Source organism: Triticum aestivum, chromosome 6D (assembly GCF_018294505.1).
Source record: "Triticum aestivum cultivar Chinese Spring chromosome 6D, IWGSC CS RefSeq v2.1, whole genome shotgun sequence".
In the NCBI taxonomy this organism is placed as follows: Eukaryota; Viridiplantae; Streptophyta; class Magnoliopsida; order Poales; family Poaceae; genus Triticum; species Triticum aestivum.
This window is the reverse complement of record NC_057811.1, coordinates 229,449,598-229,468,002: the sequence shown is the minus strand read 5'-3', so window position 1 is coordinate 229,468,002 and position 18,405 is coordinate 229,449,598.

Below are 18,405 nucleotides of genomic sequence, written 5' to 3'. Positions count from 1 at the left end.
GGAAGTTTATGTTAAGCAACCTCCCGGCTTTGTCAATCCTAAGAAACCTAATCATGTCTACAAACTTCACAAAGACCTTTATGGTCTTAAACAAGCCCCTAAGCGTGGTATAAATGCTTGACCAAGTTCCTTATTGAAAAAGGCTTTGAAATTGGTAAAATTGATTCTACTCTTTTTACTAAAAGGGTTAATGGAGAACTATTTGTGTGCCAAATTTATGTTGATGATATTATATTTGGTTCGACTAACCCTCATTTTAGTGAGAAGTTTGGAAAGCTAATGTCGGAGAAGTTTGAGATGTCTATGATGAGTGAACTCAAATTCTTTCTCGGTTTGCAAATCAAGCAAACTAAGGAAGGTACCTTTGTCTCTCAAACAAAGTACACCAAGGACTTATTCAAGAAGTTCAATATGCAAGAATGCAAAGGTATGACTACACCCATGCCTACTAGTGGACATCTTGATTTGACCAAAGATGGTGATCCCGTGGATCAAAAAGTTTACCGCTCTATGATTGGTTCATTGTTATATCTATGTGCCTCTCGTCCCGATATTATGCTAAGTGTGTGCATGTGTGCACGATATCAAGCGGCACCTAAAGAATGTCATCTTAAGGCTGTGAAAAGGATAGTGAGATACTTAATACATACACCAAATTTTGGCATTTGGTATCCTAAGAGGTCTTCCATTGATCTTGTTGGCTACTCCGATTCGGACTATGCCGGAGACAAGGTTGATAGAAAGTCCACTTCGGGTACTTGTCAATTTCTTGGTAGATCTCTTCTGTCTTGGTCCTCCAAGAAACAAAACTCGGTATCCTTATCCACCGCCGAAGCGGAATACATTGCCGCTGGTTCATGTTGTGCTCAATTACTTTGGATGACCCAAACTCTTAAAGATTATGGGATATATGTGAAACATGTTCCATTGCTGTGTGACAATGAAAGTGCTATTAAGATTGCTCACAATCCCGTGCAACATTCTCGAACTAAACATATTGAAGTTCGTCATCATTTCATTCGAGACCATGTTGCCAAAGGGGACATTAATCTTAAGCATGTTCGCACCGATAAGCAATTAGCGGATATATTTACCAAACCGCTTGATGAGAAAGTCTTTTGCCGTTTGAGAGGTGAATTGAACATCATTGATGCTTCAAACTTGGAGTAGGAACTCCATTTGGATACATGCAAGGCATGAACCTTTGACTAATCCTTGATATTTCTTTCATGATGCTATCTATATGTCTTGGATACTTTTGCACCCTTGCATGCTATCTAACCCTTGTAGGTACTTGGATGAATCTAAATCCATGAGATTGCAACTCACTCACATCTTGAGCAACCTCTACATCACCAAGTCTCTACACAATGGTGGTTGAAGTCAAGGAAGCACAAAACTCCTCAAATATATCCTTTGACTCTTTCTATGTTAAATTTTATGATTGTCATTTTGGATACACAAGTGCTCTTCCTTGCAAAGCTAACCCATGTAGGAAGATGAACTCAAACTTCAAGTGGTGCTCCCATCTCTTGATGAGCTACATCAACCTTGAGCAACCCACACAAGTTCGACTACATGATCTAGATCAACACCACCACCCAAGGTATGCTATTCCATCTTAGAGAAGCTTTACTCCAAGTCATGGGATAAAGCAACTCAACAAGATGTGAATACATCAAGAAGCTTAAACGAGAAATGGTAACCCCATTTTGAGCTTAAACAATGAGTATGACCAAAGATCAAGTGATCTCACTTGACTCCTAAGTCAATATACTCTAACATAGGTGACTTTGTCACCGCCCAATTCTAGATGAAGTTCTCTTGTGTTTCCTCTTGCATTTGTCTCATGCATTTGTGTTTCCTCTTTCAAAAAAAAACTTCATCTAGATCTTTTCTTCTCTTTTCTGTTCTCCATTTTCTGCATCCAATTCATTGCAAATCTTTCAGCTAATTCCTTACAAATCCTTGTGAGATCTTAAAGTGCCTAGTGAGCTGAGGTGACAAGTGTTTTACTGTGATGAACTCGGTCACACCGGTCTGTTTTCTTCGGCCCAACCGAATTCTCTCGGTGCCACCGAAGCAGACAACTCGGTGCTACCGATTTCACTACAGAAAAGACAACTTGCCACTTATTTCTGCAGTCTTTTTGCTCCAGCTCCACTCAATGACTCTTGTTCTCTACCAGCATCACAGTCGCTTTGCTTTGTGACTCAAGGACCAAACCCTTTTGCAATAAAACAAAAATCCAGAAGAGCCCTTCTTGGAAATTGATGTCAAAGGGGGAGAGAGGGATCACATCAAAGCTCTATGATTAATCATTTCTATAGGGGGAGAGGATACTTAGGGGGAGTGTGTGTAAGAAACCTCAGACCTCAGATGCTTGGTGTTCAAGAGGAGAGAAATTACATGTCTTTAAGAGGGGAAAGACATGTTCATATTTGATCATATTTGATTGCTTGCATTATTATGTTGTTTTTCTTTTGCTCTGATTTTCTGCTCCCTATCTTCTCCCAATATCCCATGCAAGATTCAGGGGGAGCAAGATATCTAAGGGAAGGAAATCTCTGATTTTATTGCATATCTTTACCTTTGGGGACATGTCTATACCCAATGGGGTACTTAGTACTCACTCTATACATGTCATCCCAGTCTTGGTTCTCTTGTGGTTTCTTTTGTTTGCTCTGGCTAGTAGGTGTATCTGTGTTGTCTAACCTTGTGTTACTCAGGTGCATTCCTTCCTAAGCCAACTCAAGACCACAAGGTAAGTATATGCATCACAGTCATGTGTATGAGGATTTCTTGCTGATGTACATACTGTTTGCAAGGAGGACTCATGGGCATGAAGGTACATTTCCTATATTCACAACATTTGCTCTGATGCATATAGCCAAGATACATGTAACACATGGCTTACTCTGTCATGCTTATGCATTCACATGTTCCTATGTTTCATATTTACATGATTGCATACATAAAGGGGGAGCCTACGCATGTTACATGTGTTTCCAAAGCTTTGCTTATTGCTCTCTATATCTTTACCTAAAGCTTTGATGTATGTTGTCATCAATTACCAAAAAGGGGGAGATTGAAAGCACAAGTGCTCCCTGGGTAATTTTGGTAATTAATGTCAACATATCTTTTGTTGGACTAATGCTTCTACCTAGTATGTTTCAGATAAGTTCAACAATGGAGTGGCATGGACAAGAGGATGTGGAACCCCTTCAAGATGCTAAGGACAAAGGATTGACTCAAGCTCAAAGCACAAGACTCTACATTTTCTATTTTAGTGATCCAAGATTACATTGAGTCTATAGGAAAAGCCAATACTATTAAGAAGGGATGAGGTGTTGCTTAATGGCTTACTTGCTCAAAATGCTTAGTGATATGCTCCAAAGCCCTCAACCACTTTCTCACTTCCACGTATGTCCTAATCCAAAAAGTCAAACTCGGCCCCACCGAAATTGCATATCCGGAGCCACCGAGTTCAGTTGTCATAGCCACTGCCAGAAACCCTAATCAATTCGGTCTCACCGATGGGATCTCGGTCTCACCGATGGGATCTCGGTCTCACCGAGATGGGCTTGCAAACTCTCTGTTGTCTGTTGCAATAATTTTGGTCCCACCGAGATTTACAACCGGCCCCACCGAGTTTGCTTGGCCAACATTCTGTTTCACTTATTACCCAAATCGGTCCCACCGAGTTTGAGTAATCGGTCAAACCGAGTTTTGGATTTACCATAACCCTAGCACATCGGTCCCACCGAGTTGATCTAATCGGTCCCACCGAAATGCCTAACGGTCACATTATGAACCAAATCGGTCCGACCGAGTTTCGTGATTCGGTCCCACCGAGTTTGGTGATTTGTGTGTAACGGTTAGATTTTGTGTGGAGGCTATATATACCCCTCCACCCACTCTTCATTCGTGGTGAGAGCCATCAGAACATGCCTACACTTCCAACACATATTTTCTGAGAGAGAACCACCTACACTTGTGTTGAGGTCAAGATATTCCATTCCAACCACATGAATCTTGATCTCTAGCCTTCTCAAGTTGCTATCCATTCAAATCTTCTTTCTACCAAATCCAATCCTATGAGAGAGAGTTGAGTGTTGGGGAGACTATCATTTGAAGCACAAGAGCAAGGAGTTCATCATCAACACACCATTTGTTACTTCTTGGAGAGTGGTGTCTCCTAGATTGGCTAGGTGTCACTTGGGAGCCTCCGTCAAGATTGTGGAGTTGAACCAAGGAGTTTGTAAGGGCAAGGAGATCGCCTACTTCGTGAAGATCTACCCGAGTGAGGCAAGTCCTTCGTGGGCGACGGCCATGGTGGGATAGACAAGGTTGCTTCTTCGTGGACCCTTTGTGGGTGGAGCCCTCCGTGGACTCGCACAACCGTTACCCTTCGTGTGTTGAAGTCTCCATCAACGTGGATGTATGATAGCACCACCTATCGGAACCACGGATAAAAAATCTCCGTGTCTCCAAATTGCGTTTGCACACTCCAATCCCTTCTCTTTACATTCTTGCAACTTGCATGCCTTACTTTCCGCTGCTCATATACTCTTTGTATGCTTGCATGCTTCTATTGTGAATGTTTAAACTTGTGCTAATACTCCACTTCAACTCAAGAGATTAAAAACTGCAACTTTTCTTGATTAGAGTCTATTCACCCCCCTCTAGACACCTCTTCTCGATCCTTTCAGTAACCAATTCTGGGCAGTGCGAGTGGATGCTACATTAGCAAAATCTGATCAGTTGATACGACCACTAAAAAAGGTCAACATTATTGGTCATGCAGCAGGATTAATTATCGCATGGCCTTCAACCTTTGTATGTTTCTCCTCCTTTAATTTTGCTGCTCTTAACCATATTTTCTCTACAATATGGTTACTGATCTTATTCCTTTATTTTTGTAGATCGCTAAGATAAATTGATGATGTATGGCCCAGATGTTGACTGCAAGGTGGACAATGGGGCTGCTATTTGTTAGTCTTGTGTAGTGTTTTAGGATGTCATTTCTAGTGTCAATGTTTCAAACCTTATGTTTTAGAGTGGTTGTGGCGTTGATTGAAACGTCCAGACTTAGGCTACTATGTAGTATCACTTATTGTAACCTTGGGATCATGTTATTTGTAATGCAGCAAAGTCAATTTAATATATGAGACCTTTATGTTTATTATATTGTGGCTCCATGCATTGTCAGCTTTGCCAATGTTATTGTAGATCACAATATATGAAATACCATTAGTAGTTCATGACAGAGCAATGCTTCTATACGTTGCAAAGTTCTATTTGTCTATTTGAATATCATTTGTACAGTGTGCAGCAACACATATCAACTGTTGCTATGGTCTAGTTCTATACGTTGCTAACCTGCAATGCTTTTTCACACTGTTTACCAACGCATTTATATACGTTGTTGTAGACTCTTCCAACGATGTCTACGGCAACGCATATTAATCCGTTGGCAAAGCCCATAGCAACACATATATGGGCATATAACAACGCATCGATGCGTTGCTATAGGGGGTTCTTCTTTTAGAGAGAGAAGCAAGTCAAAACACCTACGTCAAGATTTCTCACCAGAGCGACGAAGGGGCTGAGGAGTAAAAAGAATTCCTACTCTCCGATATAACTAGACTCAGAAATCCGCTTTCTTCTAGACTCGACAACGGCCAACTACGATCAATCAAGGGGGCTCCCTATGGTCGGTCGAGGCTCTGATACCAACTTGTAGCACCCAAGATGTGACCCTATCCTAAAGGAACTCGAAGCTCCCACCAACGATAGAAGCGCATATTGGAGACGCTTTTGCAAGGTGGATATCATTACATCGTACCATTACATAATAGTTGGGGATACATACAAGGCATACAAATGCCACATAAATACATCAAACATCGTACATGAGAACAACATCCGACTACAGATGAATCACAAACAGAAACTCAAACAGCATCCACCCTACTAGCCCAGGCTGCTGACCAGGATCCTAAACCAAGATTGATGAAGAAGAAGAACTCCAAAATAAGTAAACATCGCTCTCACGTTGGATCATCGCATAACCTGTACCTGCAACTGTTGTTATAGTAATCTGTGAGCCACGAGGACTCAAAAATCGCATTACCATGGGTATCAAGACTAGGAAAGCTTAATGGGTAAGGACTGGAAAAGTGGTGAGGTTGCAGCAGCGGCTAAGCAATGTATGGTGGCTAACTTACGAGTACAAGAGTAAGATGAGAAACTACGCAAACGGTCGCAAACTAGTAATGATCAATAAGTGATCCTGAACTACTTACGTTCAAACATAACACAACCGTGTTCTCCTCTCGAACTTCCCCGAAAAGAGACAGTCACGGTTACGCACACGGTTGGTGTATTTTAATTGAGTTTACTTCAAGTTCACTACAATCGGATATTAACAAATTCCCATCTGCCACATAACCGCGGGCACGGCTCTCGGAAGTTTAAACCCTGCAGGGGTGTCCCAACTTAGCCCATGACAAGCTCACGATCCGCGGAGACAATCCTCCATCGCGGGACCCTCCGATCAAACTCAGAATCCTGGTGCACAAGACATTTCGACAATGGTAAAACAAGTCGAGCAAGACCTCCCGGCGTGCCGACACCCTGATAGTAGCCGCGCGTATCTCATCTCAGGCCACGACCGGATAAGCTAAGCATACAAGATCCAGATACCCCAAGTTGCCTAGGGGCAGTCCCGCACGGTGCTCTAGTTTGGGACCAACACCATCAGCACTGGCCCCCCTGTATGTAGAAAGAATCCTCGGGTTCATGACTTGTTGGGGATATTACTACTAGGTATAAATCGGCCAGGAGAGGCCGGGTTATCCCCATAATGAGTTATTTATATTTGAAGCCCATGAAGACAAGGAGTGTGGCGCTTTACGCAGGCCCAGGGCCCAGGGGCAGATTAAGGCCTGTAGACATAAACCGCCATTGATATGTAAACTTGTGTTGTAAGATAGGAAAGGGTAGAAACCGAGCTGGAAACGTTTATGAGCCGGCCTCGGGATTCTGTAAACCGGCGAGCGTCAACCTATGTATATAAAGGGACGACCCGATGGCGGTTTAGGGACAACAAACAACAACTCGAGAGCCAGGCATAGCGGATTTGCTCCTTGGTCATCGAAACCCTAGCAATTCCACAACAACTGGATTAGGCCTTTACCTTCACCGCAATGGGCCGAACCAGTATAAACTCCCTGCGTCCTTTGTCCGCTTTAACCCCTTTAAGCTAACCCGCCGTGATGGCTCCACGACTAAGTCCTTCCACTAGGACATCTGCCGTGACAAAACCATGACAGTTGGCGCCCACCGTGGGGCTATCACACGATGGTTTCGAGTTCTTAGAGGGCAGCTTCGAAGGGCTCAAGTTACGCTGTGGGCCGGATGACTAAGAGTCGTCGTGGCAAACTCTATATCGACGACGCAGGCTGGGGCCCCGAGACCGGCTCAATCCAGTACGGGTACCGGGTCCCCTTCGGTGGCATTCACGTTTTCATTGGTAAGATCGGCGAACTGGGCCCTGAGCCGGACATCTGCACCGACATCGTCGAAACGGCTCAGCGTGACCCGCCCGGGTTCAGCCTTCCATAAAGCGTGCCTTCGTGGGAGTTATCCATGGAGCAGAATCTGAAGTTAGATCGGCATCTGGTGGTGAGACCGTTGCTTATTCTGATGACGAGTCATCAACCAGAGAGACCGAGTCATTGTACCAGTTGCAAGATGGCCGAATTGGGGGCTGTTCCGACGGTGACAGTATTCCGGACCCCTTTGATCCACCGAGCCGGGTTGCGATCTTCATGGCCGGTACATAGCCTGCGCAACATTCTTCGACTGCAGCGGCAATGATTTCCGGATCAGTGGCGGCGACAGCAGCCGGGGCAGGAGGCCCTGCGCGACCGCCGGCTCAGGTTTTATCCGATTTATTTGATGCTTTGGCAGCGCTACTGGCGGAAGTTAACCCGGCGAACCAGGATGAGCATAACGTGGAGATCGCGAAGGTGAAGGATCAGATAACTCAGGCCAAGGCAGACCTAGCAGCCGAGGATACCAGGATGGCCGCAGAGCGGGCCGAGTTGGAGGCACGGGCTTACCGGCTAATGTTGGATCAGAGCGCGTCAAACGATGTCATGAGGAGAAGGTACCGGTCTCACCTGCCTCCGGTTTATGAGGCAAGGAATCTCTTTAATACCCCAGGAGCAGGAACCAGTAATCAGCCAGTGGTAAACCGGGTGGAGGCACCTGGAACGGGGGCGCCGGTTCAGCCACGTCCAATAGATCCGCCTTGTCAGAACAACGTCCTCTCACAGCACGTCCCAACACCACCGGGTCATTACTCTAACCCGTTGGATAACATTGTTGCCGCCGCTTCATGATTGGCAGCTCTCCCGATCGAAGGCGAGTCCCCAGTAGCGGTCGAGACACGACGGGATAGAGAGCTCCTTCAAACAGCCTTGACTTAGCAGCAGGCTTATTCATACAGCCGCGAGAGGATTCATTCTACTCCCCGCCTAAGCCGGAGTTACAGCAGGCATATGGATGAACCAACCGTGTCGAGCAGTGCACGGAATCGTAATCCGCCTCGTGGCCATAACCCGGTGGGTGGCGGTGATGATGCTCAGAACATGGTGGACCGTGCTAGGGCACGTCGAGAAGCCGAGTAAGCGGCGCAGTATGCGGCCCGTCAGCTTACTCCGGTTCGTCCAACAACTTCGGTGGAACCAGGGGTTACCTCCAGTTCTTTGGGGGTGCCGTGTCTCGTCCCGGCGCTACGCAATGTACGGCTACCCAAGGATTTCAAGGGCCCACGTAAAGTGCCGAATTACACTGCCGATTTATCCCCCGATTCATGGGTCAAAAGTTATGAGATGGCAATGGAGATGCTGGACACGGATGATGCGGCATGTGCTAAATACTTCACCATGATGCTGGAAAGAACAACCCGCACTTGGCTGAAGAACTTGCCAGCTAACTCCATTGGGTCATGGGCCGAGTTAAGGAGCCGGTTTATTCAGAATTTCAAAAACACATGCAAACAACCCATGTCATTGTGGACTTAGCTGCCTGTGTCCAGGAGGAAGGAGAGTCAACAACCCATTGGGTGCGCCGGGTTTCAAAAAATTTGCATTCATCTGACCGCATCAACACTGATACAACAGTTTTAACGTTGGAAGGCAATTGCCGGTTTGCACCTCTGAAGTTAAAGTTGGGACGGCTCAAACGTCACTGCAATGACATGGGGATGCTTATGGCAGCTCTGGTGAAGTATGCCGACTCTGATAGTACCAAGGACCCTAAGTCTGACAATGATAAGACAGGAAAGGGAAAGAAGAGCGGCAACACCAAAGGGCAACAGCATAACCCGGCGGTCATGGAAACAGCGGTAAGCGTAAAGCGGATAACAGTTTAGATTTTGTGGCTAATACCAACACACAGGATAATGGTCAGTGTCGTAAGGGTAAGCCGCCCCTGCGTGGTGGAGGATCAGGTCCCAATCCTGAGCGCCTATCTCACCTGTTAAGCCAGCCTTGCTCGAAGCACAGGTCGCGGGAAAAGCCAGCCACGCACCTCTGGAAGGATTGTTATATTATGCGGGAGTTCAAAAATTCAGATTTTTTCGGTATGATCATGGACCGGCCGGCGGTTCGGGCCCCGGATCTCATGGTCCGGGTTATGGTGGAGGCAGTTCCGGTTTAGGATTTCACGGTAATCAAAGCAGACATGGCAATCAAGGCAATCAGGGTAACCAGGGTGGTTACAATCATCAGGGGAATCAGCAGCAACAACAGCAGTCGGGTTACCAAAGCAACCCGAAGCAGTTGAATAGTGGGCAGTACCATGTCTTCACCACGAGCCTGTGCAAGCACGATCAGAAGCTTCATAAAGGGGCAGTAAACTCCGTTGAACCGACAGTGCCCCGTTACTTGCGCTGGTCTGAACAACCCATCGTGTGGAGTCGAGAGGATCATCCACCCCGGGTTGATAATTCGGGTCATCTGGCATTGGTGGTGGCGCCTCAGGTTGGAGGGTATAAGTTCACCAGGGTACTCATGGATGGAGGGAGTAGTATCAATATCCTTTATTATGAAACCTTCCGTCGCATGGGGTTAACAGATAAAAATCTTAAACCATCAAACACCATTTTTCATGGTGTGGTGCCTGGTAAATCGGTGTATCTAGTTGGTATGATAGCTCTGGAGGTTGCTTTTGGAGATGAGCATGACTCGAGATTAGAAACATTGACTTTTGAAGTGGTGAAGATCAAGAGCCCATATCATGCCCTGTTCGGACGGCTGGCTTATGCCAAGTTCATGGCAAGGCCCTGTTATGTTTATCTGCAGCTCAAGATGCCGGGCCATAAGGGGACCATCATAGTACATGGGAGTCGTAAGATCGCTTTAGAATGTGAATAAGGTGATGCGGCCTATGCTGAGTCGGTTTGTGTGACAGAAGAGTTGAAGTTCTATAAAGACAATGCTGATCCGGCGGATATGACTTCTTTGAAAAAGCCAACTACAGAGCATCATCCGGCCTTGAAGTTTAAATCCACTGATGAGACTAAGCTAGTTGATTTCGTTCCTGGCGATTCATCCAAGCAGTTTAGCATCAGCGCTAACTTGGATCCGAAATAGGAAAGCGCGCTCATCGAGTTCATCTGTGAGAACCGGGACATCTTTGCATGGAAACCTTCTGACATGCCAGGTGTACCGAGGGAACTCGCTGAGCACACTCTTAATGTTGATCCCAAGTTTAAACCGGTCAAGCAGTTTCTCCGCCGCTTCAATGAAGAAAGGCGCAAGGCTATTCGTGAGGAGGTAGCCAGGCTCTTAGCGGCTGGGTTTATCATTGAAGTATTTCATCCTGAGTGGTTGGCTAATCCGGTGCTAGTACTTAAGAAGAATGGCACTTGGCGTATGTGTGTGGATTACACAGATTTGAACAAGGCTTGTCTAGCAGATCCTTTTGCTCTCCCTCGTATTGATCAGATCATTGATGCTACGGCGGGTTGTGAGCGTTTGAGTTTTCTGGATGCATATTCTGGTTACCATCAGATCAAAATGGCAGTTAAGGACCAGGAGAAGACAACTTTTATAACTCCCTTTGGAGCCTTCTGCTATGTGTCTATGCCTTTTGGGCTCAAGAGTGCCCAGGCGACTTATCAGTGCTGTGTGCAGAATTGTCTTCATAACCAGATCGGCCGCAATGTTCATGCTTATGCGGATGATATTGTGGTAAAATCCAGAAAGGAGGAGACATTGATAGATGACTTGAAGGAGACCTTTGATAACCTCCGGGTTTATAAAATGATGCTTAATCCGGCCAAGTGTGTCTTTGGTGTACCGACAGGCAAGCTCTTGGGCTTTCTGGTGTCTAACAGGGGCATTGAAGCTAATCCGGAGAAAATCAAGGCTATAACTTCTTTGGCTAAACCGAAGTGTATCAATGATGTTCAACGCCTGGCAGGCCGGATTGCAGCCTTGAGCCGGTTTATCAGTCGCCTTGGGGAGAAGGCTATCCCTTTATATCAGATGCTGAATAAGATGGATGACTTCGTCTGGAGTGACGCCTCCAATGAAGCGTTTGAGGACTTAAAGCAGCACCTACCCGAGCCGCCTGTCCTTGTTGCTCCTGTTGATAAAGAGCCCTTGTTGTTATATGTGGCTGCTAATGCCCGAGCTGTTAGCATGGCTATTGTGGTGGAGTGCAAGGAGGCCGGAAAGGAGTATCCGGTTCAACGGCTGGTTTATTATACCAGTGAGGTACTTATTGAGTCCAAACAGAGGTACCCACTGATGAGGACATAGACCTGGGGTAGGGTAATAGGCCTCACCTATACGCCCTACCTAAGGTCCTTGTCCTAGAAGCAAAGAAGTTCAAGAGCAAATAGAGAGGGCTCAACAAAGGTGTCGAGTGCAATCCACTCGACCTACAATTCACTCGGAGATCCCGCCTTATTTAGGTCACTCGACCACTCAACCACCCGACGTGCAGAAGACCTAAAGCCACTCCACGCAGCAACGGTCGGGCGTTTACTCATAGACTTAATGATCATTTATAGCACTTTATTATTGTACCTGTAACGCTCCCGCTTTATGTACATTGAATCCTGTGTAACGGAGGGGAGCTGGGGTCCTGGCGCACTCTATATAAGCCACCCCCTCCTCTGAGACAAGGGTTCGCACCCCCTATAACACACACGCATATAATCCAGTCGACCGCCTCTGGGCTCCGAGACGTAGGGCTGTTACTTCCTCCGAGAAGGGACTGAACTCGTAAAACTCGTGCGTACAGCTTCTCCATAGCTAGGATTTTGCCTCTACATCCCTACCCCCATTCTACTGTCAGACTTAGAACCACGACAGTTGGCGCCCACCATGGGGCAGGTGTCTTAGGGATTTGTTGGAGAAGTTGCAATTTTTCCGATCCCCATCAGCATGGTTTCAGGCGGAGGATTGACCGAGGGCCGCGAGATCCGTCTCGGCGCGCTCGTGTTCGTCGCCGACGACTCCGCTTGGCTCCAAGAAGCTCCACTCGACGCCAAGGCGCTCCCCGTCTGCGGGGCAACGCACTTTCGCGCGTGCGTCCGCGGCGTCCTCCTGCGGCAGCCGTTGACTCAGTATCGGTCGGCTCCAGTGGCGTCTTCACTCCCTGCTGCCCGCCGGCACAAGCGTTCCGGTCGGTCGAGGCTCCAACGGTGGGTGAGGCACACGGTGGCTCGCCAATCGGCCACCCCCCAAGTCGCGGCAATCGAGCCCGACGAAACTCTCTACGGCCTATTCGACTGGCTCCGTTGAGACTGCGTCCGAGTGCGACAGCAGTGACCCTGCGGCGGAAGTCCTGATGGTCAATGGACCGCGCAGTCCTCCTGGCTTCCCCCGCGAGGATGGTGGCGACAACAGAGGCGATCCGTCACGTGCCCACGAGGAGTACCGCCCCGAGCCCCTCTCTTCGCAGCAGAGGGAAGAGCTTCGCTGCCGCAACATGGATGCACTTCACACTCCTATCGTTGGAGAAACCCCCGAGGCCCGGGCCTTGGAGGAGGTGCGCCTGGTCAATTTGGCTGAGCGCACTCGACTGGAGAATCTCCAGCACGCACTCGACGAGCGTGCTCGGCAGCGGATTCCTGAGTCCAGTCGACGACAACCTTTTCCGCCTCCAACTCAGGTATACCGAACTCCGATTCAGAATCTCACAGCTGCAGCCCGAATAGTAGAGTCGATTCAGCCCTCCCAGTCAGAAGCTGGCAGAGGTTTGATGCAGATCAGGGCTTTACTCCGGGCAGCAGGGGAAGAAAACACAGCAGTATCTCAGTCGCGGAATAGGATCCATAGTAGATCCGTGGTAGCAGACATAGTCCAGTCGGCTCACAGTCCAAGATCGCCCCCGAGGCGTGAGGGACGTGGAGACCGACGAGATCAGTACAGAAACCGTGAGCAGTATGATCACCGACTCGACCACGATGATCGTCGTCGAGTGCCCACGCCTCCCCCAAGGAGTGGGTCATACGTGCCTCGGCAACACGATGACAAATGCCCTCACAGTGGTGGGTGAAGGATTCTAGTCGACCCCTGAGATCCGGGCTTTGATGCGAGATCTATTCCCGTTCAAGGTCTGGTTGACAGGAACAGAGCGCACAGAGAAGGCCACGACAGAGATTACCCGATTGGCAGCAGAGTGCATGTTTCAGGTCCCGAGTGTTTCAGCAAAGCCATCAGGGCTGTAGTGATTCCTCCCAACTTCAGGTTGGCGACTAGAGTCAGCAAGTTCACTGGTGAGTCCAAGCCTGACACTTGGCTTGAAGACTACCGAGTGGCTGTGCAGATTGGTGGTGGCAATGATGAAGTGGCCATGAAGCACCTTCCTCTGATGTTAGAGGGCTCGGCCAGAGCGTGGTTGAATCAGTTAGCACCGGGCAGTATTTATAGCTGGGAAGAGCTTGCCTAAGTGTTTGTCAGAACATTTGAAGGTACATGCAAACGGCCAGCAGGGCTAACAGAGCTACAGTCTTGTGTGCAGAAGTCGAATGAAACTTTGAGAGATTATATCCAGAGGTGGATCACGTTGCACCACACGGTGGAGAATGTGTCTGATCACCAAGCAGTTTGTGCCTTCAAGGAAGGCGTCAAGTATCGAGAATGGAATCTGAAGTTCGGTCAGACCGGAGATATGTCTCTGAGTCGAATGATGGAAATTGCTACCAAGTATGCTAACGGAGAAGAGGAGGATCGGCTCCGGAGTGGCAAGCACAAAGCAGTCGCCCACGAAACCGGGGGAGGGAACTCCAGCCGGAAGTAGAAGCGCAAAGCCGAGCCAGCTGCTCCCGGAGAAGCCTTAGCCGTGACTCAAGGAAAGTTCAAGGGGAAGCCCAAAGGGCCATGGAACCCCAAGAAAGTAAAAGACCAAGATGGAAATGATGTGTTGGATTTACCATGCCACATTCACACCAAAAAAGATGAGGAGGGTAATCTCATTTACCCGAAACAAACCACTCGACAATGTCGGCTCCTAATCTAGTAGTTCCGAGAGAAACAACCCAAAGAAAAGGAGAAAGAATCGGACAAAGTTGAGGATAAGGAAGAGGACGATGATGGTTACCCCCACGTCAATTCCACTCTGATGATTTTTGCCGATGTTGAGAGCAAGAGTCGGCTAAAAGTCATCAACAGAGAAGTGAACATGGTCGCTCCGGCGACGCCCAGTTATTTAAAGTGGTCCCAGACTGCCATTACATTCGGCCTGTCTGACCACCCGACACACATAGCCACCCTGGGGAGGCAAGCATTGGTGGTCGACCCAGTCGTCGAAGGCACTCGGTTGACTAAGGTTCTGATGGATGGTGGCAGTGGCCTGAATATACTGTATGCGGAAACCTTGAAAGGAATGGGCATTCCGATGTCCAGACTCAGTGAAAGCAATATGAGTTTCCATGGGGTTATTCCTGGCAAGAAGGCTGAGTCACTCGGCCAGATCGCCCTCGATGTGGTTTTCGATGATTCCAAGAATTACCGCAAAGAAAAGTTGACGTTTGAAGTCGTCGATTTCCAGAGTGCTTATCATGCTATTCTGGGCAGGCCGGCTTATGCGCGTTTCATGGCGCGACCATGTTACGTTTACCTCAAATTGAAGATGCCTGGTCCTAAAGGAGTGATCACTACCACTGGCAATCGAAAGAAGGCAGAAGAGTGCTTCCAGAAGGGCTCAAAGATCGCCGATGCACAAATGGCAGTTGTGGAATTACAGGAGTATCAAAAAAATGCAGATCCGAGTGATTTATTGCGAGCTAAGAAGCCTGCCACGGATTTAGCATTTCAGTCGTCTGGTGAAACAAAGCCGATTCATATTCACCCGACCGATCCCAATTCTGCTCCGACTCACATTTCGACAACACTCGACTCCAAATAGGAGGAAGCGCTCATCCAGTTCCTCCATGAGAACCGGGACATCTTTGCATGGAAACCTTCTGACATGCCGGGTGTTCCCAGGGGGCTGGCTGAGCACCGTTTGCGAGTCGACCCAAAAGTGAAACCGGTCAAAGAACATCTTCGGCGGTCCGCTGTGTAGAAGAGAAAAGCAATCGGTGAAGAAGTGGCTCGGCTCCTAGCAGCTGAGTTTATCCGGGAGATTTACCACTCCGAGTGGCTAGCCAATGTTGTCATGGTCCCCAAGAAGGACGACTCACTTCGCATGTGCATTGACTTCAAGCATATCAATCGGGCCTGCCCGAAAGATCACTTTCCTCTCCCCCGCATTGATCAAATAGTCGACTCGACTGCAGGGTGTGAGCGCTTGTCCTTTTTGGACGCTTATTCTGGGTATCATCAGATCCGATTGTATGGACCCGATGAGATAAAAATAGCTTTCATCACTCCATTTGGGTGCTTCTGTTATGTCACCATGCCATTCGGCCTGAAGAATGCTGGAGCCACATTCATGAGGATGATTCAGAGGTGTTTACTCACTCAAATCAGTCGGAATGTGGAAGCATACATGGATGACATTGTGGTCAGGTCACGTAAAGGTTCCAACCTGTTGGCTGACCTTGCTGAAACTTTTGCCAACCTCAGAAGGTATGATATCAAGATTAATCCATCAAAGTGCACATTCGGAGTTCTGGGCGGAAAATTACTCGATTTCCTCGTTTCCGAACGAGGGATCGACGCTAACCCAGAGAAAGTTGGTGCCATTCTCCGAATGGAACACCCTGTGCGTGTGCACGATGTCCAGAAGCTTACAGGTTGTTTGGCCGCCTTGAGTTGATTCATTTCTCGCCTCGGTGAAAAGGCATTGCCTCTTTACCGACTAATGAAGAAGTCTGATAAGTTTGAGTGGAATCCTGAAGCTGATGCAGCATTTGCAGAGCTCAAAGCCCTGCTTTCCACCCAGCCGGTGCTTGCTGCCCCAATCAGCAAAGAGCCTTTACTGCTTTACATTGCAGCCACTGGACAAGTTGTCAGTACGGTACTTACAGTCGAGCGGGAAGAGGAAGGAAAAGCCTATAAAGTTCAGCGCCCAGTATATTATGTTTCTGAAGTTTTGACTCCATCAAAGCAAAGATATCCACATTATCAGAAGCTTGTTTATGGGATTTATATGACCACGAAGAAGGTTGCACATTATTTCTCTAACCACTCCATTACAGTCGTCAGCGACGCTCCATTATCAGAGATTCTGAACAACAGAGATGCAACTGGTCGAGTGGCAAAGTGGGCGATTGAACTCCTTCCCTTGGATATTAAGTTTGAGGCAAAGAAAGCTATCAAGTCCCAAGCAATAGCAGATTTCCTCGCCGAGTGGATTGAACAGCAACTGCCGACTCAAATCCACTCGGAGCACTGGACCATGTTCTTTGATGGTTCCAAGATGCTGAATTGTTCTGGTGCTGGGGTGGTACTGGTATCCCCCCGAGGAGACAAGCTCAGATATGTTCTCCAGATTCACTTTGATTCCTCCAATAACGAAGCAGAATATGAAGCACTCTTATATGGGTTACGTATGACCATCTCACTCGGCGTCCGTCGCCTCATGGTCTACGGTGACTCAGATTTGGTAGTCAATCAAGTGATGAAGGAGTGGGACGTCAGAAGCCCAGCTATGACTGGTTATTGCAATGCGGTGAGGAAGTTGGAAAAGAAGTTTGAGGGGTTAGAGCTCCATCATATACCCCGACTGAAAAATCAAGCAACCGATGATTTGGCAAAGATAGGTTCCAAGAGGGAAGCCATTCCCAGCAACGTGTTTTTAGAACACATTCATACACCTTCAGTTCAAGAAGATCCTTTCACTGAAGAGCCCCCACAGCCTAAGAGTGCCACAGATCTGACTGAAGTCGAAGTCCCAGCTGTGGTCGACCTGATCATGGAGGTTTTGGTCATCACTCCCGACTGGACAGTGCCATACATTGCGTATATCCTTAGGAAGGAACTCCCAGAGGATGAAGAAGAGGCTCGACAGATCGTCCGTCGATCCAAAGCCTTCACTGTGATAAGAGGACAACTGTTCAGAGAAAGCGTAACTGGAGTCAGCCAGAAATGCATAACACCAGAAGAAGGTCGAATGATCCTCAACGACATCCACTCGGGGACCTGTGGTCACCATGCGTCCTCTCGGACCATTGTGGCCAAAGCATACCGAGCTGGATTTTATTGGCCACGAGCAAATGAAACGGCGAAAGATATAGTCGACAAATGTGAAGGCTGCCAGTTTTACTCCAATATGTCCCACAAGCCCGCGTCAGCCCTGAAGACTATTCCACTCGTCTGGCCCTTTGCTGTTTGGGGATTGGATATGGTTGGAGCCCTGAGGACTGGTAGGAGCGGCTTCACTCATGTGCTTCTAGCAGTCGACAAGTTTACCAAATGGATTGAAGCCAAGCCTATCAAGAATCTTGAGGCCAGTACTGCCGTCAGTTTCATCAGAGAATTGACATTCAGATATGAAGTTCCGCACAGCATCATCACTGACAACGGGTCAAACTTCAATTCTGATGAGTTCAGAGCCTTCTGTGCTTTCCAAGGCACACGAGTCGACTATGCTTCGGTCGCCCACCCCCAGTCGAATGGACAAGCAGAGAGAGCAAATGGCTTGATTCTCAAAGGACTGAAACCCCGACTGATGCGTGATCTCAAGCACGCAGCAGGCGCCTGGGTCGATGAACTTCCATCAGTTCTTTGGGGATTGAGGACAACTCCCAATCGGTCGACTGGCCGAACTCCATTCTTCTTGGTTTATGGAGCAGAAGCTGTTCTACCGAGTGACTTGCTTCACAATGCACCCCGAGTCGAGCTCTTCTCCGAAGATGAAGCAGAACAGGCCCGGCAGGACGCAGTCAATCTCCTGGAGGAGGAAAGAGAGATGGCCTTAATTTGGTCG